Below are 26,533 nucleotides of genomic sequence, written 5' to 3'. Positions count from 1 at the left end.
CTCCTCCCACCCTCCCATCCGCCCGCCCTCGGGCTCCTCCTCCTCCTCCCTTTTTCCTTCTTTCTTTCCCCACCCCCCATCAGTCTGAAGAAGGGTTTCGGCCCGAAACGTCGCCTATTTCCTTCGCTCCATAGATGCTGCTGCACCCGCTGAGTTTCCCCAGCAATTTTGTGTACCTTCGATATTCCAGCATCTGCAGTTCCCTTTTGAACAGTAAGATTACCTCCTTCCCCCCACATTAAGAAGTCCATTTCTCCTACAAACGAAAACAAATCTTACTAAAGTTTTATAGATGCAAACATTAATGGTATTTTGGACTGAAGGGAAATTGAAGATTTGATCTTCCACCAAACACAGCTGCAGAAAAGCATCACAGAATCACAGAGTGATGTTGCACAGAAACAGGCCCTTTAACTCAACATGACTATGCCAACCAAGTTGCCCAACCAAGCTAGTCTCATTTGCCCGAGTCTGACACATATTCTTCCAAGTCTTTCTTATTCACGTCTCTAAGCAACTGTCTGTAAATTGTTGTCATTGTCGCTGCCTTGACCACTTCCTCTGTCAGTTCGTTCCATACATACACTACGCATTGACTGAAAAAAATTTTCCTTTTCACTGTTTCCATTCTCACCTTAAAGTCAAGTCGTCAAGTCAAGTCAAGTTTATTTGTCACATACACATACGAGATGTGCAGTGAAATGAAAGTGGCAATGCTCGCGGACTTTGTGCAAAAAGACAAACAAACAAACAAAAGCAAACAAACTATAAACACAATCATAAACACACATATTCTTTTACATATTAAATATTGGAAAGAAAAACGTTCAGTAAAGTCAGTCCCTGGTGAGATAGGAGTTTACAGTCCGAATGGCCTCTGGGAAGAAACTCCTTCCTGTCCTGGTTTGTCTCAGCAAAGTGCATCACCTCACCTTCACATGAATAAATCCCACCTGCCGTTCCTGAGCCCATTGGCCCAGTTCATAGGGATCCCATTTACTCTCAGATAACCTTCTTCACTCTCCACAATGTAACCAATTTTAGTTCCATCTGCAAACTGACTAACTGTGCAACCTACATACACACCCAATCGTGTATATAAATAAGGAACAACAGTGGACTCTGTCTCCAGTCTGAAAAACAACCCTCTACCAACATCCTCTGTCTGTGACCTTCAGATAAATGTTGTATTCCATCGGCTAGTTCACCCCGGATTTCATGAGATCCAACATTCCTGAGCGGCCTCTCATACGATGTGTAGAATATTGCTTAGATTGAATATTTAAGATCACGGGGAACTCACACAGAAGAGGAATTGGTGGCAGCTTAGATCAGCCATGATCACATTGAATGGAGGGGTAAGCCTGAGGAGCGGATTCTAATCCTGCTCCTGTTTTCTTGTTTTCCAATGCTCCTGTGTACCGATAAATAGACAGACTTGACACAGAGGAAATGCAGCAAAGATTAACAATACTTGTTCCTGGGACAATGAGTTTGCTGTGCGGGGTGCGATTGAGTAGACTAGACCTGTGTACTCGAGAGTTCGGGTGTATTGGAGGAGATCTCAGTGAAACACAAAGTTCTTACAGGGCTCAGTGGGTTGGATGCAGGGAGGATGTTTCCCCTGTCTGAGGGGTCTGGAGAACGGGCACACTCTCAGAATGTGGGCTGCACCACGTAGGACAGAGATAAGGAGACATTACTGCACGCAGAGACAGGGGAACCTTTGGAATTCCCTGCACTGGTGGCTGTGGAGTCATTCAGTGCTCTTGGAGCCGAGAGCCATGGTTGTACATTACAGATTTAGGCCCTTCGGCCCATCACGTCCATGTCCACCTTTCCCCCATCTATACTAATTGATTTGCCCACATTACATCGCTATTCTTCTGCACCTCACCTATTTAAATGCCTCAAAGATAGTGACTCCACCACCTCCTCTGTAGCATGTTCCAGATATCACCCACTCTCAGTGTAACGAAAATTTCCAACTCAGAACCAGTTTAAAATTCCTTGCTCTAAAGATAAACCTGCACTCTCTTAATCTGATATCACTGCATGCAAATACGATTTTGATAATGTACCCGATATCCTGCTGCAGACTTTGATAACCTTCCCCGCTATCCACAATTTTTGCGTCCTCTACAGACTTACTAATCACACCTCCTACATTCACATCCAAGCCATGAACATGTAACATAAACAGCAAAGGTTGCAGCACCGATCTCTGCTGCACTCCACCAGTCACAGACCTCCAAGCAGAAAATTCATCCTTCTACCGCTACCTTCTACCTCCAACCACCAAGCCAATTGTGGATCCATTTCACCAGCTCGCCTTGGATCCCACCTGCCTTCACTTTCTGGACCAGCCTTACATGCGCAACATTGTCAAGTGTGTTCTTAGTTGTACACACCCATCAAATCCACCCGTGAATCCCCTCTTTCAGCGACCCTACAACCACAAGTATCCACCCATTCTGTCTAACACCCGATCATTCACCCTCTGCTTCCTTCCATGGTCCAAGCCATCCCTCCCTCTCTCTCACCCTCCACTCAAAGAAACAGGGGCAGGTCCTCTGGCCCCTCATGTCTCCCCCTCCCATTCATTATGATCATGATGACTCCACCCCACACCTCTTCCTCGTCTTTAACAACCTCAAACCACCACTCACCTCAATATCCTCTTGCTCCGATCTGCCTCCATATCTGAATAGCCCGCTTCATTTCTCCATGCCCACCGCCATCTCGCAATTCTCCTCCCTCTTCGCACTCGTCCTCCCCGTCCACCCTCCCCCACCTCACAAAATTCCCCTCTCCATCCCTGGATAACAATGGCTGGAAAGATGTCTGTTGTCCACCCGATGTGGTTGGGGTGAAACCCCTGGCAAGTTTTCAGTTGTCCGCCCGCCTGTGCCTGAGGCCGAGCGGCTTCTCCCCCGGTCCCGGGGCCGCGCTGCCCGAGTCTCCCCCCGACCCCCGGGGACTCTCTGATTCTCTGCTTCTCCCCCCAGTCTCCGTCACCCTGGATGTGGAAACAGCGCATCCGGAGCTCGAGGTGTCTGAGGATCGGAAGAGAGTGAGATGGACCGAGACCCGGAGGAGTCTCCCTGACACCGGGAAGAGGTTTACAATTAGTCCGTGTGTGCTGGGATCGGAGGGATTCACATCGGGGAGACATTACTGGGAGGTGGAGGTGGCGGAGAGTCGGGGCTGGAGTCTGGGAGTCGCCGCAGAGTCTGTGGAGAGGAAGAGAGGCGTCACACTGACCCCGGAGACTGGAGTCTGGAGCATCAGGCGTTGGGGGGGGTGACGAGTTTGAAGCATTCACCTCCCCTCCATCCGCTCTCCCCGCCCGTCCCATCCCCGGGAGGGTGGGAGTTTATCTCAGTTACGAGTCCGGGACAGTATCATTTTACAACATGGATACCAAGTCCCATCTCCACACCTTCACTGGGAATAAATTCATGGAGAAACTTTATCCTTTCTTCGGGCCTTGGGATGGAAACTGGCTGAGAATCAGCTCCGGTTCCGCTCCGGGTATGTAAAAAAAATGTAATTGTGGGAAGAGTGAAATAAACTGCAACTTAAATCAGAGCTGTCTGTCTGTCGATCCGTTCATTTTAACGCGTTAACCGCGTCCGGCAACGGAACAGAAATTGCTTTTGTGAAAATATAAAGATTGAAACAAGCTCCCTTCCCGCGGGTTCAGCAGCAGCCGCGGGTGAGTGACGGGTCCTGAGCTCCGGGCTCCAATTGGTCCTAAACTCCCCCCGAGTAACAACGCGACACAAGCGGTGTTGGTGCGGAATTCAACAGCGGCGTAAAGGCGACTTTAGGGATAGGTGGAGGTAGAAGGGCGAATAACATCGGAAATTCCCTGAAGTGAGAGAAGTGTACTGTCGGTACGGAGTTTGTACTTTGTCGCCCTGACCGCGTGGGTTTTCATCGATATCTTCAGTTTCCTCCCACACTCCAACGACATTCAGGTTTGTAGGCTAACTGGCTTGGTATCATTGTAAACTGTCGCTCGCGTGTGTAGGATAGCGCTTGTGTGCGGGGATCGCTGGTTGGCGCGGACTCGATGTTTGCGCGGTGTATCTCGAAAATAAACCAAACAATCTAAGTATCCTTATGTATCCTCACGCTAACTATTATGCCCTCTTTATCCAACAAGTTATGTACTTACCTAGGTACAGTGAAATGCTTTGTTTTACATACAACCTGGGCAGCAGACAAGTGTCGCCACGTGTCTGGTTCAGACACAGTACTGAACAGTCCTGTCTACCTCCTGCTGCCGCACCTGGCAACATGATTCCCCCCAAACCCCCCCACCCCCGCCAATATCCGTCATTCTTGATGTCCACCTTGCTCTTGACGAAGATGGTTCTCCAAGAGGAACTGTATGTATGTATTCATCATTTCCACAGAGCGCGCACAGACACACAAAGACGCACACACACACTCGACAACATTGATGACATTATTTTATTGCAGTGAACTGAAGCTGTCTGAAGAAGGGTCTCGACCCAAAAGTCACCCTTTCCTTCTATCTGGAGATGCTGCTGGACCCGGTGAGTTACTCCAGCATTTTGTGTCCATCTTTGGTGTAAACCAGCATCTGCAGTTCCTTCCTACACTGTTCATCAAACATCTGTGCACGTTACAATCTATTCACAATCCCACATTGATATCCTTCACCTCTCTGGTGAAGTTAGTACGCAGTCTACATCTCCCTGCGCAAGTTAGTATTCATAACACCTTACAAGCATAAGGTCACACAGATTAAATAAGAGCAATAAATAAATATAATTAAATAATAGAAACATTACTAAACTTACAACTGATCAATGAATTCAGCATGGCCCCAGTAATGAACAGTTAACTGATACAATTAGCAGTGGTGAACACAGAATGTAGGTCTGAAGGAGGGCCCCGACCCAAAATGTCACCGATCCAAGTTCTCCACAGATGCTCTGACCCGCTGAGTTACTCCAGCACTCTGTGAAAGGTCACCTATCTATGTTCTCCACAGATGCTGCCTGACCCACTGAGTTACTCCATCACTATGTGAAACGTCACCTATCCATGTTGTCCACATATGCTGCCTGACCCGCTGAGTTACTCCAGCACTCTGTGAAACGTCACCTATCCATGTTCTCCACAGATGCTGCCTGACCCGCTGAGTTACTCCAGCTCTTTGTATCTCATTTGTTCGCATAGATCTATTGCTTTGGAATAAACGGATGAAAGGATTTGTGGGGAGGCTGGAACAGGGGCCTGAAGTGTTTCATTAACCATTCGTGTGTTGACTGAGTTTTATGATGTATCAAATGGCCAACTCCTGGTCATATGTTCAGGGTTTTTGAATACTTAGCTGTAAGGCAACACATTAGTGCAGCAGGTGGAACCGCTGCCACATAGTCGTTGTTAAATGGCTTTGATTTGAACCACGGTGGCGCAGCGGTAGAGTTGCTGCCTCACAGCGCCGGAGACCCAGGTTCGATCCTGACTACGGGTGCTTGTCTGTACCAAGTTTGTACATTCTCCCCGTGACCTGCATGAGTTTTCTCCCACATTCCAAAGACGTACAGGTTTGTAAACTGATTGTCTTTGGTACAATTGTAAACGGGCCCCAGTGTGTGTGTGTGGGATAGTGTTAATGTGCGGGGATCGCTGGTTGACGCCGACTCGGAGGGCTGAAGGGCCTGTTTCGGTGCTATATCTCTAAACTAAATTAAACTAGTGGCTTGTACAGTTGTATTAAATCCTGTACTTCGTACCCTCACGGACCCAGCAAATGTGCCAAACGCCTTCGACAACACCCTGCCCATCCCTGGTGCAATTTACATGGAGCTGAGTGTCTGCATTCCAATGTCTCTCTCACCTGCTACAAATAGCACAGGGCGTAACTTTCCATGCTGTATCTCTAAACTAAATTACACTAAAGTACTATTGGATGTGATGAACATGCTTTATAATTCGATCTTGTGAAAGGCTGAAAATGAGGAAGGGTTGAAGGAAATGGGATCCCTCCAAGTTTGGAGAGCATGGGAAATGGGAACCTCATTAAGGAGGGTGCAATCATCCTACCACAACTAAAAAGCAGCCCTGAACTACTATCTACCTCATTGGTTACCCTCGGACTATCCTCAATCAGACTTTACTGGCTCTACCTTGCCCTAAACACAATTCCCTTAGCGCGTATCTATAAATGCCTCACTTAGAATCATGTGTTGTCTTTCCACTGACTGGTTAGTATGTGACAAAAGCTTGTCACTGTACTTCAGTACATGTGACATGTGGTCTAGTCCACCCACCCACCCACCCAACCGGGAAGGCAAATTCAAATTCTTAAAGGGGAGGGTAGTGTCTTGTGTTCTGTGTCTTGTGTCTACTGTTTGTGGGTAAGTGTGTCTGTTTAGTGTTCAGCCATGAGCGAATGGCGGTGCGGGCTCGACAGACCTGGTGGTCTACTCTCGCACCTACTTTCTATGTTTCTATGTTTCTAATGCTAGTATTTATATCAAGAGGACTGGAATACAAAAACCGAGATGTAATGCTGAGGCTCCAAATGGCGCTGGTCAGCCCACATTTGGGGTATTGTGAGCAAATTTGGACCCCATATCTGAGGAAGGATGTACTGACTCTGGAGAGGGTCCAGATGAAGTTTACAAGAATGATTCCAGGAATGAGTGGGTTAGCATTTGATGAGCGCTTGACAGCCCTGGGCCTCCACTCGCTGGAGTTTAGAAGGTTGAGGGGACACCTCATTGATACATACAGAATAATGAAAGGCAGAGATAGAGTGGACGTGGAGAGGATGTTTCCACTGGTGGGAGTCTAGGACCAGAGGTCACAGCCTCAGAATTAGAGGGTGCTCTTTTAGAAAGAAGGTGAGTAGGAACTTCTTTAGTCAGAGGGTGGTGAATCCGTGGAACACATTGCCACAGAGGGCTGTGGGAACCAAGTCAGTTGATATTTTTAAGGCAGAGAGAGAGAAATTCTTGATTAGAACGGGTGTCAAGGGTTATAGGGAGAAGGCATGAAAATGGGATGAGAAGGGAGCAGATTGAATGGCAGAGTAGACCCGATGGGGCGAATGGCTTAATTCTACTCCTATAACCTGTGAACTTGAATCTCTGGTGGGACATCGCTGGGCTGTTGGGAGGCTTCCATTGGCTTCTTGCCACGAGATGGAGGATGCAGTGTGTCTCCGCTCTGTCCGACGCAGTAGGGATGAGTGCGGCGCCGCACCAAGGCAGGTCGCTGGGACTGTCCATCTCTGTTGAGGAACGGCCGGGCTTTTCCACATTGGCGAAGTACACTTGCAGGATGACCACGGAGAGGAAGATGAGAAGCAACCTCTTGGCCTAGTCAGTCTGAGCAGGAAACAGCTTCCTCACCTGTAAAACAGAGAGAAGCAGATGTTATTGCAGATAGTGTTGATCTTAATTGCTGCAGATTTAATCTCTACACATGCAACATACAAGGCATTGTATCGGGATGCATCACAGCCTGGTTTGGGAACAGCTCCATCCAAGTACACAATAAACTACAGAGAGTTGTGGACGCAGCCCAGACCACCACGCAAACCAACCTCCCTTCCATCCATCGACACTTCACTCAAGGCCACCAGCATTATCAAGGATGAGTCTCACCCCGGACACTCCCTCTTCTCCCCTCTCCCATCTGTCAAGAGGTACAGAAGATTGACACAAAGTGCTGGAGTAACTCAGCGGGCCGGGCAGCAACTCTGGTGAAAAAGGATGGGTCACATTTTGGGTGGGGACACTTCTTCAGACCCAACCCGAAACATCACCAATCCTTTTTCTCCAGGGATGCTGCCAGACCCGCTGAGTTACTCCAGCATTTTGTATCTATCTTAAGTCGTCGGCATCATATGGGTTTTGACATTGTGGACCAAAGGGCGTCCTCTTTGTTCAATGAGTACAAATATACGTCTTTCTTTGCATTCTCAGTGTCAAATCAATCGCTTACTAAGTCCCAGAGTAGCTTTTTTGAACAATACTGTACATTTATTTGAAGGCAGTCATGTTGGAGACAGCACATCAGTGTCTTAGATTTCAATCCTTCCCCACAAAGCCTTTTAGATTAGGAAGGTACACAAAATTGCTGGGGAAACTCAGCGGGTGCAGCAGCATCTATGGAGCGAAGGAAATAGGCGACGTTTCGGGCCGAAACCCTTCTTCAGACCTGAAGTAGTCTGGTGAAGTTAGTACGCAGTCTACATCTCCCTGCGCAAGTTAGTATTCATAACACCTTACAAGCATAAGGTCACACAGATTAAATAAGAGCAATAAATAAATATAATTAAATAATAGAAACATTACTAAACTTACAACTGATCAATGAATTCAGCATGGCCCCAGTAATGAACAGTTAACTGATACAATTAGCAGTGGTGAACACAGAATGTAGGTCTGAAGGAGGGCCCCGACCCAAAATGTCACCGATCCAAGTTCTCCACAGATGCTCTGACCCGCTGAGTTACTCCAGCACTCTGTGAAAGGTCACCTATCTATGTTCTCCACAGATGCTGCCTGACCCACTGAGTTACTCCATCACTATGTGAAACGTCACCTATCCATGTTGTCCACATATGCTGCCTGACCCGCTGAGTTACTCCAGCACTCTGTGAAACGTCACCTATCCATGTTCTCCACAGATGCTGCCTGACCCGCTGAGTTACTCCAGCTCTTTGTATCTCATTTGTTCGCATAGATCTATTGCTTTGGAATAAACGGATGAAAGGATTTGTGGGGAGGCTGGAACAGGGGCCTGAAGTGTTTCATTAACCATTCGTGTGTTGACTGAGTTTTATGATGTATCAAATGGCCAACTCCTGGTCATATGTTCAGGGTTTTTGAATACTTAGCTGTAAGGCAACACATTAGTGCAGCAGGTGGAACCGCTGCCACATAGTCGTTGTTAAATGGCTTTGATTTGAACCACGGTGGCGCAGCGGTAGAGTTGCTGCCTCACAGCGCCGGAGACCCAGGTTCGATCCTGACTACGGGTGCTTGTCTGTACCAAGTTTGTACATTCTCCCCGTGACCTGCATGAGTTTTCTCCCACATTCCAAAGACGTACAGGTTTGTAAACTGATTGTCTTTGGTACAATTGTAAACGGGCCCCAGTGTGTGTGTGTGGGATAGTGTTAATGTGCGGGGATCGCTGGTTGACGCCGACTCGGAGGGCTGAAGGGCCTGTTTCGGTGCTATATCTCTAAACTAAATTAAACTAGTGGCTTGTACAGTTGTATTAAATCCTGTACTTCGTACCCTCACGGACCCAGCAAATGTGCCAAACGCCTTCGACAACACCCTGCCCATCCCTGGTGCAATTTACATGGAGCTGAGTGTCTGCATTCCAATGTCTCTCTCACCTGCTACAAATAGCACAGGGCGTAACTTTCCATGCTGTATCTCTAAACTAAATTACACTAAAGTACTATTGGATGTGATGAACATGCTTTATAATTCGATCTTGTGAAAGGCTGAAAATGAGGAAGGGTTGAAGGAAATGGGATCCCTCCAAGTTTGGAGAGCATGGGAAATGGGAACCTCATTAAGGAGGGTGCAATCATCCTACCACAACTAAAAAGCAGCCCTGAACTACTATCTACCTCATTGGTTACCCTCGGACTATCCTCAATCAGACTTTACTGGCTCTACCTTGCCCTAAACACAATTCCCTTAGCGCGTATCTATAAATGCCTCACTTAGAATCATGTGTTGTCTTTCCACTGACTGGTTAGTATGTGACAAAAGCTTGTCACTGTACTTCAGTACATGTGACATGTGGTCTAGTCCACCCACCCACCCACCCAACCGGGAAGGCAAATTCAAATTGTTAAAGGGGAGGGTAGTGTCTTGTGTTCTGTGTCTTGTGTCTACTGTTTGTGGGTAAGTGTGTCTGTTTAGTGTTCAGCCATGAGCGAATGGCGGTGCGGGCTCGACGGACCTGGTGGTCTACTCTCGCACCTACTTTCTATGTTTCTATGTTTCTAATGCTAGTATTTATATCAAGAGGACTGGAATACAAAAACCGAGATGTAATGCTGAGGCTCCAAATGGCGCTGGTCAGCCCACATTTGGGGTATTGTGAGCAAATTTGGACCCCATATCTGAGGAAGGATGTACTGGCTCTGGAGAGGGTCCAGATGAAGTTTACAAGAATGATTCCAGGAATGAGTGGGTTAGCATTTGATGAGCGCTTGACAGCCCTGGGCCTCCACTCGCTGGAGTTTAGAAGGTTGAGGGGACACCTCATTGATACATACAGAATAATGAAAGGCAGAGATAGAGTGGACGTGGAGAGGATGTTTCCACTGGTGGGAGTCTAGGACCAGAGGTCACAGCCTCAGAATTAGAGGGTGCTCTTTTAGAAAGAAGGTGAGTAGGAACTTCTTTAGTCAGAGGGTGGTGAATCCGTGGAACACATTGCCACAGAGGGCTGTGGGAACCAAGTCAGTTGATATTTTTAAGGCAGAGAGAGAGAAATTCTTGATTAGAACGGGTGTCAAGGGTTATAGGGAGAAGGCATGAAAATGGGATGAGAAGGGAGCAGATTGAATGGCAGAGTAGACCCGATGGGGCGAATGGCTTAATTCTACTCCTATAACCTGTGAACTTGAATCTCTGGTGGGACATCGCTGGGCTGTTGGGAGGCTTCCATTGGCTTCTTGCCACGAGATGGAGGATGCAGTGTGTCTCCGCTCTGTCCGACGCAGTAGGGATGAGTGCGGCGCCGCACCAAGGCAGGTCGCTGGGACTGTCCATCTCTGTTGAGGAACGGCCGGGCTTTTCCACATTGGCGAAGTACACTTGCAGGATGACCACGGAGAGGAAGATGAGAAGCAACCTCTTGGCCTAGTCAGTCTGAGCAGGAAACAGCTTCCTCACCTGTAAAACAGAGAGAAGCAGATGTTATTGCAGATAGTGTTGATCTTAATTGCTGCAGATTTAATCTCTACACATGCAACATACAAGGCATTGTATCGGGATGCATCACAGCCTGGTTTGGGAACAGCTCCATCCAAGTACACAATAAACTACAGAGAGTTGTGGACGCAGCCCAGACCACCACGCAAACCAACCTCCCTTCCATCCATCGACACTTCACTCAAGGCCACCAGCATTATCAAGGATGAGTCTCACCCCGGACACTCCCTCTTCTCCCCTCTCCCATCTGTCAAGAGGTACAGAAGATTGACACAAAGTGCTGGAGTAACTCAGCGGGCCGGGCAGCAACTCTGGTGAAAAAGGATGGGTGACATTTTGGGTGGGGACACTTCTTCAGACCCAACCCGAAACATCACCAATCCTTTTTCTCCAGGGATGCTGCCAGACCCGCTGAGTTACTCCAGCATTTTGTATCTATCTTAAGTCGTCGGCATCATATGGGTTTTGACATTGTGGACCAAAGGGCGTCCTCTTTGTTCAATGAGTACAAATATACGTCTTTCTTTGCATTCTCAGTGTCAAATCAATCGCTTACTAAGTCCCAGAGTAGCTTTTTTGAACAATACTGTACATTTATTTGAAGGCAGTCATGTTGGAGACAGCACATCAGTGTCTTAGATTTCAATCCTTCCCCACAAAGCCTTTTAGATTAGGAAGGTACACAAAATTGCTGGGGAAACTCAGCGGGTGCAGCAGCATCTATGGAGCGAAGGAAATAGGCGACGTTTCAGACCTGAAGTAGTCTGAAGAAGGGTTTCGGCCCGAAACGTCGCCTATTTCCTTCGCTCCATAGATGCTGCCGCACCCGCTGAGTTTCCCCAGCAATTTTGTGTACCTTCGATATTCCAGCATCTGCAGTTCCCTATTGAACACTTGTCTACTCCACTGCGATATCTCCTCAAGGTATGCCTACTTTGAAGAAGTTCTCCTCCTCTCTCCGGAGACAGTTTCACAACCTCCTCTCTAGCTGCACACCCTCTGTGATCCCCCCTGCCCTCCAACTGTACGACCATACCCTTACCCAGACTCGATACCACAGCCACATTTGCTTCCTCGGGGCCTGCCTGCGCCATCATCTCATACCCCATGGCTTCCAGCTCCATTTCCCTACCTCCCAGTTCGGACCCCAACCGGACCATCGGTACCGACTGGCTATCCACCGGCATACCCAGCAATTCTCCAACCGGGCACTGAGATCCACCCTGGTTGCGATGCGCCGGCACCAACAGGACCTCACATCGACACTCCCTGTACTTCAGGCCTCACTAACTCAGACCTGCAATGGACCCCAGCTGTATTTCATCCGCCGGAAGATCCACCACTTTAATAAAAAATTCCTGGCCTACCTTAATTCCACCAAGGACCTTAAATTATCCCGACTCCAGGCCGCTCCGCGACTCGACCGCCCGCAGACTCCGGGCCCCAACTCTGGCCCGCATCGCATCGCCTGCCCGAGTCCCGCGCCACCCGCCATCTTGGCCACTAGGAGCGACTTCCATACTCACCGGGACGCCGCCTTCACCGACCTCCACATCGATGCCGCCGCCGACCCTCACCTGCCGACCGATGACGCCCAGCCTCGCAGCTTCTACGGCAAATTGGACTCCCTCCCCATCGCCGATTCCTCCGACATCGCCGGCCTACCCGACATTGCCGCCGAACCGGGGCTCCCCTAACATGGCCGCCGCTACGCACCCGATTCATCTCGCCGCCGACCCGCCGACCTTCTGCCCACCGGGACCACCTACGCATCGCCCTCGGACCCCGACTCAACCACCACTGGACTCCGACCATCGGGTCCGGTGACCCGCTCCACTCCACCCCCCTCCAGCAACCCACAGCCGTCGCCTTACCTGGAGCCTGGACTCTGCATTGGGCCTGCAGCCTCCACGCTGCTTACTCCCACTCTCCTGGACTTAACTCCACCGGGTCCTAGCGCCCGTCTGCCCAGCCGTGCTAACCTCAGTGGCTGCTCCACTGACCCTCCCCCATCCCCCCCACCAACCATGTCACACCCGCTCTTCCCCACCCACATTACAGCCCTCTCTCCCCCCCACCCCCTGACCACCCACCACTCCTCCAACACTCACAACCCCCCCCCCCCCCCCACACATCGCCCCGTCCCCAGTCTACCCACCTGCCTTCCTCTGGCCCCAACTCCCACCCCTGCCGGGTGTTCACCATCCCCCCCGACCTCCCCCAACGGTCTGTCCTCAGCAGAGGTCTTACCTTTGTCCCCCTCCGTCCCCATCTCAATGAGTTCCGCGCCCACCATGACTTGAAGCGCTTCTACCGTCGTCTCCGCCTCACAGCGCACTTCCATGGGAAGGAGTCCTCGCCCCCCAATGATGACCCCTTTTCCTGTCTCCAACGCACCCCCTCCTTGTGGAACCCCCCTCATAAAGTCCCGGCTCTGGAACTCTTCATTCAGAACTGCCGCCGCGACGTCAACCGCCTCAACTTCTCCACTCCCCTGTCTCACTCTAATCTTTCCCCCTCTGAACGCACTGCCATCGAATCACTCCGCAAAAACCCAGATTGGGTCATCAAACCAGCCGACAAGGGAGGTGCCGTGGTAGTCTGGCGCGCCGATCTCTACAAAGCTGAGGCCACGCGCCAACTCTCGGACACCTCCTCCTACTTACCCTTGGACCATGACCCCACTGACGAGCACCAGGCCACCATTTCTAGCACCATCACCGAATTCATCAATTCCCACGCCCTACCTGACCAAGCCTCCAACCTCATCGTTCCCCAGCCCCGCACGGCCCGTTTTTACCTTCTCCCCAAAATCCACAAACCCGGCTCTCCCGGCAGACCCATTGTCTCTGCGTGTTCGTGCCCCACCGAACTCATCTCCACATACCTTGACTCCATCCTATCCCCCTTGGTCAAATCCCTCCCCACCTATGTTCTAGACACCTCAGACACTCTCCGCCGCCTCCACGCATTCCACTCTCTGGGCCCTCACCCCCTCATCTTCACCATGGATGTCCGGTCACTCTACACCTCCATCCCCCACCAGGATGGCCTCGGAGCCCTCCGGTTCTTCCTCGACCAGAGGAGCAACCTATACCCAGCCACTGACACTCTCCTCCGCTTAGCGGAGTTGGTCCTCACCCTCAACAACTTTACATTTGACTCCAAACATTTTACATTTCCTCCAAACACAAGGCGTAGCTATGGGCACACGCATGGGCCCCAGCTACGCCTGCCTCTTTGTCGGGTACGTTGAACAATCCTTGTTCGAGACGTACCAGGGCCCCATCCCCGACCTCTACCTCCGTTACATTGACGACTGCTTTGGTGCCACCTCCTGCACCTACACACAACTGACTGACTTCATCCACTTCACCACCAACTTCGATCCGGCACTCCAATACACCTGAACGATTTCCGACACTTCCCTACCATTCCTTGACCTCACCATCTCCATCGCAGGGGACAGACTCCTGACCGACATACATTACAAACCCACTGACTCACATGGCTATCTGGACTACACGTCTTCCCACCCTGCCCCCTGTAAAGACTCCATCCCCTACTCCCAATTCCTCCGCCTACGCCGCATCTGTTCCCAGGATGAGACATTTCATACCAGGGCATCGGAAATGTCCTCGTTCTTCAGGGAACGGTGATTCCCCTCCGCCACCATAGATGAGGCTCACTCCAGGGTCTCATCCATACCCCGTAACACTGCTCTCTCTCCCCATCCCCGCACACGCAACAAGGGCAGAGTCCCTCTGGTCCTCACCTTTCACCCCACCAGCCGGCAAATACAACACATAATCCTCCGCCATTTCCGCCACCTCCAACGTGACCCCACCACTCGCCACATCTTCCCATCTCCCCCCATGTCTGCCTTCCGCAAAGACCGCTCCCTCCGCAACTCCCTCGTCAATTCTTCCCTTCCCTCCCGCACCACCCCCTCCCCGGGCACTTTCCGTTGCAACCGCAAGAAATGCAACACCTGTCCCTTCACCTCCCCCCTCGACTCCATTCAAGGTCCCAAGCAGTCGTTCCAGATGCGACAAAGGTTCACCTGTACTCCTCCAACCTCATCTACTGCATCCGCTGCTCTAGATGTCAGCTGATTTACATCGGTGAGACCAAGCGTAGGTTGGGTGATCGTTTCGCCGAACACCTCCGCTCAGTCCGCAATAACCTACCTGACCTCCCGGTGGCTCAGCACTTCAACTCCCCCTCCCATTCCCAATCCGACCTCTCTGTCCTGGGTCTCCTCCATTGCCAGAGTGAGCAACAGCGGAAATTGGAGGAACAGCACCTCATATTCCGTCTGGGGACCTTGCGTCAATGGCATTAACATTGAATTCTCCCAATTTGGCTAGCCCTTGCTGTCTCCTTCCCTTCCTTAACCCTCTAGCTGTCTCCTCCCACCCTCCCATCCGCCCGCCCTCGGGCTCCTCCTCCTCCTCCCCTTTTCCTTCTTTCTTCCCCCCCCCCACCCCCCATCAGTCTGAAGAAGGGTTTCGGCCCGAAACGTCGCCTATTTCCTTCGCTCCATAGATGCTGCTGCACCCGCTGAGTTTCCCCAGCAATTTTGTGTACCTTCGATATTCCAGCATCTGCAGTTCCCTTTTGAACACAAGAGTCTAAAGCCGTCGGGCTCATGAGGGCATCATCAGGAACGAGCAAGACCACACACCCCAGGCGGCAGCACCGCTATGCATCCACCAGCAGGCATCGACATCAGGTGGCTGGTGAAAGCATGCGGGCCGTGCAGCAACCACAAAGGTATTTTTTAGGCCAAGGCCCAGAGCGATCCTCATGGAAAATGCGCCAACCCCACACTCTGGCGCCTCGTCCGCAGAAGAGGCAGAAGTCGAAGAAGTGAACGTACCACCGGTAACCATGGAGGTAGGTGGGTCTGGTTCCTTCCAGAACATCAAATGTAGGACCTGTACTAACAGGGGGAAGGTTACACTTGTTTTGGGAGGCATGGTGGTCTATTACTACTGATACATATATATGCCCTCCACGCCCACCCTCCATTACAAAGGTCAACTGGTGTTTTAGTTCTTCTTAACTTACTATGTTTATTTCACTTACTGTTGCCTGTGATTTCACACCGCTGCTTTGAAGAATGGCGCGCATGCGTGCTGGCGGGGTCTTCACGTAATCCCTCGACGTAACTCCTCATAAAATATAGATCAAACTTCAAACTGGTAAGTTCTCGTTTAATCTTACTATTTTAATGCTGTCTGTTGTTGTTTTGGATGTATGTAAATGTTGATAGAATTGAGCAAATCTTTTATTAATGTGTTTAGGGAGCGTTAATGAATCACTTTTTCAGATTTAATTTTTAGAATCGTATGATCCTTTTCGAGTTTTTTCAACTGACGTGCCAGAAGTTTAATAATAATAATAATAATAATAATAATAATAATAATAATAATAATAATAATAATAATAATAATAATAATAATAATAATAATAATAATAATAATAATAATAATAATAATAATAATAATAATAATAATAATAATAATAATAATAATAATAAATGTTATTTTCGGGCGCCTTTCAAATCTCAAGGACACCTTACAAAGATTAACAGAAGAGAAAAAAAACATATAGTCGGAGAAAAATAGATAATAAGGACATCATCAATACAGAAATTAAAGATAGAAATCGCTCCAAAGAAACAAAATCAAAAAAATCAAAAAAACACAATGTGAAGAGAGAGCAGCGGCAGCTAAAGCGCGCCAGCGTCCACTCTCTCTTCCGACAGCCATCTTGGACACAGGCTAACAAAGTAACTTTTACACAGAAAAATCATCCCCCCACAGTGGTTACCACTGTGCGGGAAGGCACAAAAGTCCAGTCCCCAACCCCAGTTCTCCCAAAAGTCAGGCCTATTAAGGCCACCGCTGTTGCCTCTACGGAAGCCCGATATTCCTGGCCGTTCTGGCCGGGTGGTCTTGCCCCAGCGTCGGGAGAGTCCTCACAGCGGCTGGGCCACCTGGAACGTCCGCTTCCTAGCAGGGGATTGTCGGCTTCCGAAGCCGACAAGGACGCACCGAGTTGGAGTTCCCAGGCTCCCGATGTTAATGTCGGCGCCGCCCGCTCCGCTCCGCAGACTCGCAGCCCGGAGGTGATGATCACGGCGGTCACAGCTCACCGGAGCTCCAGCGCATCGATCCTGCGCGGCGACCCAGGCAAGGCATCGCCCGCTCCGCTCCGCGATAGCGCTCCAGCGGTGTGCCGTCACCGAAGCCGAGGTGCAGGGCGGCCCCCGCCAGGAAACGGCGCTCCACGCCCGCTGGTAGGCCACGAGGACGGGTCGACGGGCAGCCCGGAGAAAAAGCTACCTCACCGACCAGGTAGGGACCTAGAAGTAAGATTACCTCCTTCCCCCCACATTAAGAAGTCCATTTCTCCGAACAAACAAGAACAAGACTAACTAAAAACTGGGGGGGGAAATGAATTAAACGGACAGCTGCTGGATAGCAGCCGTTCCCCAAGATGGCTCCTCCTCACCATGACCTTATCGCCGAATTCGAAATATGTGGCTTATCGCCGAATTCAAAATTTTCCTGTTTTGTAATTTAAAATAATCTGGTGAAACTTGCAGATAGAATTCGGTTTAGTTTAAAATTCAGTATTGTTATCTTGTTGTGTTTATCTATGCTTGGCTCTTTCGCGTTTTCTAGATCCAATTGTCTAACTTGTTCTTCTAGTTGCAATTGTTCGGTCTCTTCCGAATTCTCTTCCCTGCATGGAGACCCGACCTTTTCCCTGTCGGGTCTCCGTTGCCGTTGGGGCCTAGCGCCGTGGAGCAGCCTCCAACTGGAACGACCTGGAAGCTCAAGTCACGGAGCTGCGGAGCCTGTGGAGCTGCGGAGCTGTAGAGCTACCTCCGTGGAGCTGGCCAGCTTCGGCTGCGGTGGCGAGCTGCTGTGACCCGACTCCGGTGGATGGTGACACCGGGAGCTCGCGGGTCCCCGGTGGGAGACCGCTTTGTGGGGCACCGGCAACGGCGACTTCTCCCGGCCGAATTGCGGGGTTGAGATTGACCGGGAGCGGGGCCTTACAACGCCCGGCGCGGCTTTAATTTGCCGCGGACTTGCTAGCGCCCGCCGGGGGCTCCAACACCAAGACCCGGGGCAGGGCCTTACATCGCCCGGCGTGGCTTTGAGTGGCCGCGGACTTGCTAGCGCCCGCCAGGGGCTTTGACCTCGACTTCGGGAGAGGAATGGAGAGCAGGGAAGAGACAAGACTTTGCCTTCCATCACAGTGAAGAGGAGACTCACTGTGATGGATGTTTGTGTAAATTGTGTCGGTGTGTGTCTTGGTTCTTTTCTTGTATGGCTGCAGAAACCAAATTTCGTTTGAACCTCATGTGAGATTCAAATGACAAATAAAAGGTATTGTATTGTATTGTATTGTATTGTCCTATACTTTTTATTTTGAAAAGCTTGGTATGAAATTATAGAACCTCTGATAAACACCTTAAAAGATTCCCATAATAGGAAGGGTGAGATGCCTGGGGTATCGTTAGTCTCAAAGAAAAGTTCCATCTGTTGTTTCAGATATATACAACCAGCCGGGTTGTTTAAAATTTGGGGATTGAACCTCCAAAACGATTTTTTATTGAACATTCCTTCTAGTTTTAGAAAGAAAGTTAACGGAGAGTGATCAGAGATGACGCTATTATGATATTTAGGATTAGTTGCAAAGGGAATTAATTTCGTGTCCACTAGGAAATAATCAATGCGTGTATAGGTTTTATGTACCATTGAATAAAAGGAATACTCCCTTCCAGCTGGGTTTGCAATCCTCCATACATCTGTTATATTTGTGTTTTTTATGTATGTATTTAAAAGTTCACTGGATTTTGATTTTATATTAAGTCTCTTTTGTTGTGCAGATTTATACATATATCCGATTGAAATCTCCCCCAATTATCACATTTTGATAATTAAACTCGGAGATTATAGTCAGGATTTTATTTAAAAATTGCGGATTGTCAAAATTAGGAGAATAAATATTTACCATAGTGAGTGGAGTAGAGTATATCTCTCCAGTAACTAGAACATACCTCCCCTCTTTGTCTGCTATGGTATTCTTTAGTTTAAATGGTATGCCTTTGCGAATTATAATTGTGGTACCTCTAGATTTAGAGATTTACGAGGAGTGATATGTTTGGCCGATCCAATTTGCCTTCAGCCTGGTCTGAGCTTGGAGTTTCAAGTAAAAAAATTATATCGGCATTGAGTGATTTTAATTGGGCAAGAATCTTACCCCTTTTGATTGGCTCATTAGCACCCCTTATGTTCCAGCTACAAAACTGAATTCCTCCAATTTTCTTTTGCGTATCGTCTTGCATTGTAAATTACATTGGTACCTTTATGTCATATGGTGAAACACAATACTTCAAGCTTCTGGGTGTTGGGTGGGTACTCACACCTACTAGACTCTGTTGGTATATCCCTTGTGAAAGTGCCCTTAAAAGAATTTCAGAAAAAGTGCTAAGTGACATAGAAATAGTGATAATACAGTATTTAAAAAGATTCCACCAAATGGTGGGAAGAAAATATTGATACCTTCCGTAGATGTTAAGTTACATTGATTCTTACAAAATTCGTAAGGGGTTGGACAGGCTAGATGCAGGAAGATTGTTCCCGATGTTGGGGAAGTCCAGAACAAGGGGTCACAGTTTAAGGATAAGGGGGAAATATTTTAGGACCGAGATGAGGAAAACATTTTACACACAGAGAGTGGTGAATCTCTGGAATTCTCTGCCACAGAAGGTAGTTGAGGCCAGTTCATTAGCTATATTTAAGAGGGAGTTAGATGTGGCCCTTGTGGCTAAAGGGATCAGCGGGTATGGAGAGAAGGCAGGTACAGGATACTGAGTTGGATGATCAGCCATGATCACATTGAATGGCGGTGCTGGCTCGAAGGGCCGAATGGCCTACTCCTATACCTATTTTCTATGTTTCTATGTCTATGTTTGAGCTCCGCTCCCTTAAACAAATATTGTAATAAAGAAGGACCAGTTCAAAACTGGGTAATATAGAGAGAATCGTCAAACATGTAGATCTACTTAAATCTTCAACTGGACAAGTATTTAATATTTACTAACAATTACTGTATTTAACTTTGCAGTCAAAGCCCAGTATCTTTAAGTAAGAAACTGCTGGTTGGAAGGGGTTAACCAAAGTTACACTCTTGGCTACTTGCCAACTGTTTAATTGCTAACTGATGTAATTATAAAGAAAGCACATCAGCGCCTCGACTTCCTGAGATGATTACGGAGAGTCGGTATATCAAAGAGGACTTTCTCGAACACCTACAGGTGCACAGTAGAGAGCATGCTGACTGGTTGCATCGTGGCTTGGTTCAGCAACTTGAGTGTCCAGGAGCGGAAAAGAATGCAGAAAGTTGTGACCACTGCCCAGTCCATCATCGGCTCTGACCTCCCCACCATCGAAGGGATCTAACATCATCATGGACCCACACCATCCTGGCCACAAACTTATCTCTCCGCTGCCATCAGGTAGAAGGTACAGGAGCCTGAAATCTTCAACATCCAGGTTCAGGAACAGCTGCTTCCCCACAGCCATCAGACTATTAAACTCGCCCTCAAACAATCTCAGAACTATAACAGCCTATTGCACTTTATCTGTTTATTTATGTGTATATATATGGTCTATGCTATATAGATACACTGAACTGTTCTGTATTTATGCTTACAATACTCTGGGGGTATGGGGGGTAGGGTGTTGACATGGATAGAAAATTGGTTGGCAGACCGGAAGCAAAGAGTAGGAGTGAACGGGTCCTTTTCAGAATGGCAGGCTGTGGCGAGTGGAGTGCCGCAAAGCTCGGTGTTGGGGCCGCAACTGTTTACCATATATATTAATGATTTGGAAGAGGGAATTAGGAGCAACACTAGCAAGTTTGCGGATGACACAAAGCTGGGTGGCAGTGTGAACTGTGAAGAGGATGTTAGGAAGTTGCAGTGTGACCTGGACAGGTTGAGTGAGTGGGCAGAAGCGTGGCAGATGCAGTATAATATAGATAAATGTGAGGTTATCCTCAGATTCAGATTCAACTTTAATTGTCACTGTCAGTGTACAGTACAGAGACAACGAAATGCAGTTAACATCTCCCTGGAAGAGCGACATAGAATATGATTTCAATAAATAAAACTATTTACATGTATACAGACATAGTGTTTTTCCTGTGGGAGGAGTGTCCGGGGGGGGTGATTGGCAGTCACCGAGGTACATTGATGAGTAGTGTGACAGCCGCAGGGAAGAAGCTGTTCCTGGACCTGCTGGTCCAGCAACAGAGAGACCTGTAGCGCCTCCCGGATGGTAGGAGAGTAAACAGTCCATGGTTGGGGTGAGAGCAGTCCTTGGCGATGCTGAGCGCCCTCCGCAGACAACGCTTGCTTTGGACAGACTCAATGGAGGGGAGTGAGGAACCGGTGATGCGTTGGGCAATTTTCACCACCCTCTGCAGTGCTTTCCGGTCGGAGACAGAGCAGTTGCCATACCATACTGTGATACAGTTGGTAAGGATGCTCTCGATGGTGCAGCGGTAGAAGTTCACCAGAATCTGAGGAGACAGATGGACCTTCTTCAGTCTCCTCAGGAAGAAGAGACGCTGGTGAGCCTTCTTGACCAGAGTTGAGGTATTGTGGGTCCAAGAGAGATCATCGGAGATGTTGACCCCAGAACCTGAAGCTGGAAACACGTTCCACCTCCGTCCCGTTGATGTGGATGGGGGTGTGCGTGCCGCCCCTAGACTTCCTGAAGTCTACAATGAGCTCCTTGGTCTTCTTGGAGTTAAGGGCCAGGTTGTTGTCAGCGCACCATGCTGCTAGGAGCTGGACCTCCTCCCTATAGGCCGACTCATCGTTGTTGCTGATGAGGCCAATCACTGTTGTATCATCTGCATACTTGATGATGGTGTTAGTACCATGTACAGGTGTGCAGTCGTAGGTAAAGAGGGAGTAGAGGAGGGGGCTCAGCACACAGCCCTGTGGAACGCCGGTGTTCAGGGTGAGGGTTGAAGAGGTGTGCTTGTCTAACCTAACAGACTGGGGTCTGTTGGTTAGAAAGTCCAGTATCCAGTTGCAGAGGGAGGGGTCGATGCCCAGGTTACCGAGTTTGGTGATCAGTTTAGAGGGTATAATGGTGTTGAATGCTGAGCTGTAATCAATGAACAGCATTCTTACATAAGTGTCTTTGTTGTCGAGGTGGGAGAGGGCGGAGTGAAGTGCCGTTGAGATGGCATCCTCCGTACTCCTGTTCTTGCGGTAGGCAAACTGATAGGGATCCAATGTGGGGGGTAGGCAGCCTTTGAGGTGTGCCAGGACCAGCCTCTCGAAGCACTTGGTGATGATGGGGGTAAGTGCAACTGGGCGGAAGTCGTTGAGGCTGGCCGCAGTGGGGTGTTTTGGCACCGGCACGCTGGAGGTGGTTTTTAGGCACGTGGGAACAACTGCTTGGGCAAGTGACAGGTTGAAGATGTCTGTCCAGACGTCTGTTAGCTGCGCAGCACAGGCCCTGAGAACGCGCTCGGGGATGCCGTCAGGGCCAGCAGCCTTACCTGCATTAGTCCTACTCAGTGCCACGTACACGTCGTAGGGGGTGAGTGTGAAGGGTTGGTGATCAGCAGGGAGCACAGCCTTGATGGCTGTCTCTAGATTGTCCCTGTCGAAGCGGCCATAGAAGTGGTTAAGCTCCTCAAGGAAGGAGGCGTTGCTGGATGTGGGGGTGGTGTTGGTGGGTCTATAGTCTGTGATGGCCTGGATGCCTTGCCACATGCGTCGGGGGTCGGAGTTGTTGTTGAAGTGCTCCTCAATCCTGAGCTTATGGCAGTGCTTGGCCTTCTTGATGCCCCTCTACAGGTTAGCCCTGGATGAACTGTAGGCTCGAGCATCGCCTGACCTGAAAGCGGTGTCCCGTGCTTTCAGCAGTAGCCTGACCTCGCTGTTCATCCATGGCTTCTGATTCGGGAATATGATCACCCGTTTGAGGGAGGTGACACTATTGATGGTGGAGTTTATAAAGTCCAGAACAGAGGATGTATAGGAATCAACGTCCGTGTGGGAGTCAAGGGTGGCCTGGGCTTCAAACGCCTTCCAGTCAGCATTTCCAAAACACTGCTGAAGTGTGGAGTCCGCTTCCTCAGACCAGACTTTAACTGTCCTCACAGTGGGTTTAACTCGTCTGATGAGTGGGGAGTACTTAGGGAGCCGGAACAATGAGAGGTGATCAGACTGACCAGGGTGGGGGAAGGGGACGGCTTTGTAAGCTTCAGCCATGTTTGTGTAGACTTTGTCCAGTGTCTTGTCTACTCTAGTGGGGAAGGAGACATGTTGGTGGAATTTGGGGAGTACAGTCTTCAGGTTGGAGTGATTGAAGTCACCCGCAACAATGAAGGCTGCCTCGGGGTTGTGCGTCTGTTGTTTGCTAATGGCAGTATGCAGATCTTTCATTGCAAGCTTGGCATTAGCATCAGGAGGGATATAGGCTGCAGTCACAACAGTGGAGGTGAACTCTCTGGGCAGATAGAACGGTCTGCATCTAACCAAGAGGAACTCAAGGTTAGCTGAGCAGTGACTCTCGATGATGGTGGAGTCCGTGCACCATGCTTTATTTACATAAATGCACAGACCCCCACCTCTGGTCTTACCGGAGTCTGTTGTCCTGTCCGCTCGGAGTAAATGACGCCCCGATAGCTGGATGGCGCTATCCGGAACGTCGATGTTGAGCCAAGTTTCCGTGAAGATCAGGATGTTGCAGTCTTTGATCCAGTTGTGGGAGGTGATCCTTAGCCAGAGTTCGTCCATTTTGTTTGCCAGTGAGCGCACGTTAGCGAGGAAAAGGCTAGGAATCGTTAGCCTGTGTGGGGCTAGCTCTAACCTGGCCTTTAACCCACCAGCCCCGCGGCTCCGCTGGCGGTCTCCAGCCCCGTGGCTCTGCTGGCGGTCTCCAGCCCCGCGGCTCTGCTAACGTTCTCCAGCCCCGCGGTCTCCAGCCCCGCGGCTCTGCTGGCGTTCCCCAGCCCCGTGGCTCTGCTGGCGGTCTCCAGCCCCGCGGTTCCGCTGGCTATCTACAGCCCCGGGGCTCTGCTGGCGGTCTCCAGCCCCGTGGCTCTGCTGGCGGTCTCCAGCCCCGCGGCTCTGCTGGCGTTCTCCAGCCCCGCGGCTCCGCTGGCTTTCTACAGCCCTGCTGCTCCAGTGCTCCGTTGCTCTGACGAGCTCAGGAGCGAGACGGAGATCGCCCAGAAAGTTGTTGCAGCCGCAGGAACCTAAGTCCAGAAGTTCCTGTTGGCTGTACGAAATGGATACAAAACTGCTGCGTGTGAGCAGCCTTGAAACAGGTAGGGAAATTGTCGCTATTTTTCCCATTCTTGGGAGACACGGGGCGTCGCGATGTGCCCGCGCCGCCACCATCTTGGGAATTTATCCACTTTGGCGGCAAAAACAAGGGGGCAGATTATTATCAATGGGGTTAGGATAGGTAAGAGGGAGGTGCAGTGAGACCTGGGCGTCCTTGTACACCGGTCACTGAAAGTTGGCTTACAGGTACAGCAGGCAGTGAAGAAAGCTAATGGAATGTTGGCCTTCATAACAAGAGGATTTCAGTATAGGAGTACAGAGGTTAACTGCAGTTGTATAGGGCTCTGGTGAGACCACATCTGGAGTATTGTGTACAGTTTTGGTCTCCTAATTTGAGGAAGGACATCCTTGTGATTGAGGCAGTGCAGCGTAGGTTCACGAGATTGATCCCTGGGATGGCGGGACTGTCATATGAGGAAAAATTGAAAAGACTAGGCTTGTATTCACTGGAGTTTAGAAGGATGAGGGGATATCTTATAGAAACATATAAAATTATAAAAGGACTGGACAAGCAAGATGCAGGAAAAATGTTCCCAATGTTGGGCGAGTCCAGAACCAGGGGCCACAGTCTTAGAATAAAGGGGAGGTCATTTAAGACTGAGGTGAGAAAAAACTTTTTCTCCCAGAGAGTTGTGAATTTATGGAATTCCCTGCCACAGAGAGCAGTGGAGGCCAAGTCACTGGTTGGATTTAAGAGAGAGTTAGATAGAGCTCTAGGGGCTGGTGGAGTCAAGGGATATGGGGAGAAGGCAGGCACGGGTTATTGATAGGGGACGATCAGCCATGATCACAATGAATGGCGGTGCTGGCTCGAAGGGCCGAATGGCCTCCTCCTGCACCTATTTTCTATGTTTCTATGTTTCTATGTAATCCCAGGATCAGACGAAAACTTCCATCCAGTTTCTCACAAAAAAGAAATCAAAGATCCAGCGAATGGAGAAGCAACAGAAACAGAAGTTTTCTGGAGTTCTGGTGAGGCTTTTAAATTTTGATTTCTTGATCTTGTGTAGATTTGATCCGTGTGATGCGTGTAATAATAGGGCAGCGCAGTGACACAAGTAGTGCTGCTGTCTCCTAGTTCTGGTGAGCGGGTTCGATCCTGACCTCGGGTGCTGCCCGTGTGGATCACGCCTTCTCGCTGTGACCGCGTCGGATTCCTTCCACGTCCCCAATACACGCTGGTTCAATGGTCAATCGGTGACTGTTATAATCCCTGGGAAAATGGATGGTGGACGGATAAATGGGAATTAATGGGCACGTGAAAAGGAACAGGCAGCAGGGAATTGTATTAGGGGTAGAGGATTGATGGGTTATAACATTACCCTCACGACATTTCAGAAGCGTTTAGACAAACTGTCTAAATGCTTCTGAAGTCTGAAGAAGGGTCTCGACCTGAAACGACGCCCATTCCTTTTCAATAGATGCTGCCTCGCCTGCTGAGTTCTTACAGCATTATATATAATTCTTCACCTTTTATTTCACAGGAACACTCACACACCCTTCAGTCCAAGATCACATCCCAGTTTGCTGAATTGCACCAGATTCTCACTGAGAAAGAGCAGCACACACTGGCAGATATCCGGGAGGAAGAGAAGAAGATTCTAGATACAATGGAGACAAATCTTGGAAAGATTCAAGAGAATTTAAAATCTATTCAGGAAGAACTTTTAAAGTTGCAGCAACAGATGGATCAAAAAGACAGTGTGGTGTTTCTGAAGGTGAGGGGTTACACTACATTTTGGTGAAGTGAAAGTGCAGTCACAAAATGGTGGGTGACATTTCAGAAATAAATGCTGCATTTACCAGTAATTCGGAACTAGGTAAATGTTCCCTCTGTTCCAGCTGTTGTTGTTCAGAAACTAATTGGCCTCCCGCTGAATCTGTGGGATCTCAGGACTGTCTGGCCGGAATGTAGAGAGGTGTTTGTATTATGTGGAGTTTAGAACAATGACAGGTGATCCTATATCTGATCCCAAGGACCAGAGGACAGTGAATATCTGGGAGTCTCCAACCAAGAGACTCTGAGAGATTTTACATGTTAGACATATTTTTAAACCAGAGGAGGATACATTTAAAAGAAATTTGGGGAATTGTAATTGATGGGAATGAGGCAAAGAGGAGGAGTTCAGTCCTGGGCTAGATCAGCCATGGCCACATTGTGGGGATT

General features: G+C 49.3%; 1 protein-coding gene and 1 long non-coding RNA gene across 3 annotated transcripts in view; both read left to right on the top strand.

The window, feature by feature from the left end:
- The window catches only part of LOC116989957, a 551,502-nt gene that overhangs the window by 262,144 nt on the left and 262,825 nt on the right, over positions 1-26,533 (top strand). The window lies entirely within an intron of this gene.
- LOC116989872 overlaps positions 1-26,533 on the top strand; it is a 55,746-nt gene that overhangs the window by 24,327 nt on the left and 4,886 nt on the right. For both annotated transcript variants that reach the window (XR_004416349.1, XR_004416348.1), the window contains exons 2-3: positions 25,243-25,338; positions 25,851-25,888. This is a non-coding gene — a long non-coding RNA (uncharacterized LOC116989872). The remainder of the gene's footprint in view (positions 1-25,242; positions 25,339-25,850; positions 25,889-26,533) is intronic.

This window comes from Amblyraja radiata, chromosome 30, assembly GCF_010909765.2.
Source record: "Amblyraja radiata isolate CabotCenter1 chromosome 30, sAmbRad1.1.pri, whole genome shotgun sequence".
Lineage (NCBI taxonomy): Eukaryota > Metazoa > Chordata > Chondrichthyes > Rajiformes > Rajidae > Amblyraja > Amblyraja radiata.
The sequence above is the reverse complement of the archived record's forward strand: the minus strand, read 5'-3'. Positions and strand labels throughout refer to the sequence as shown.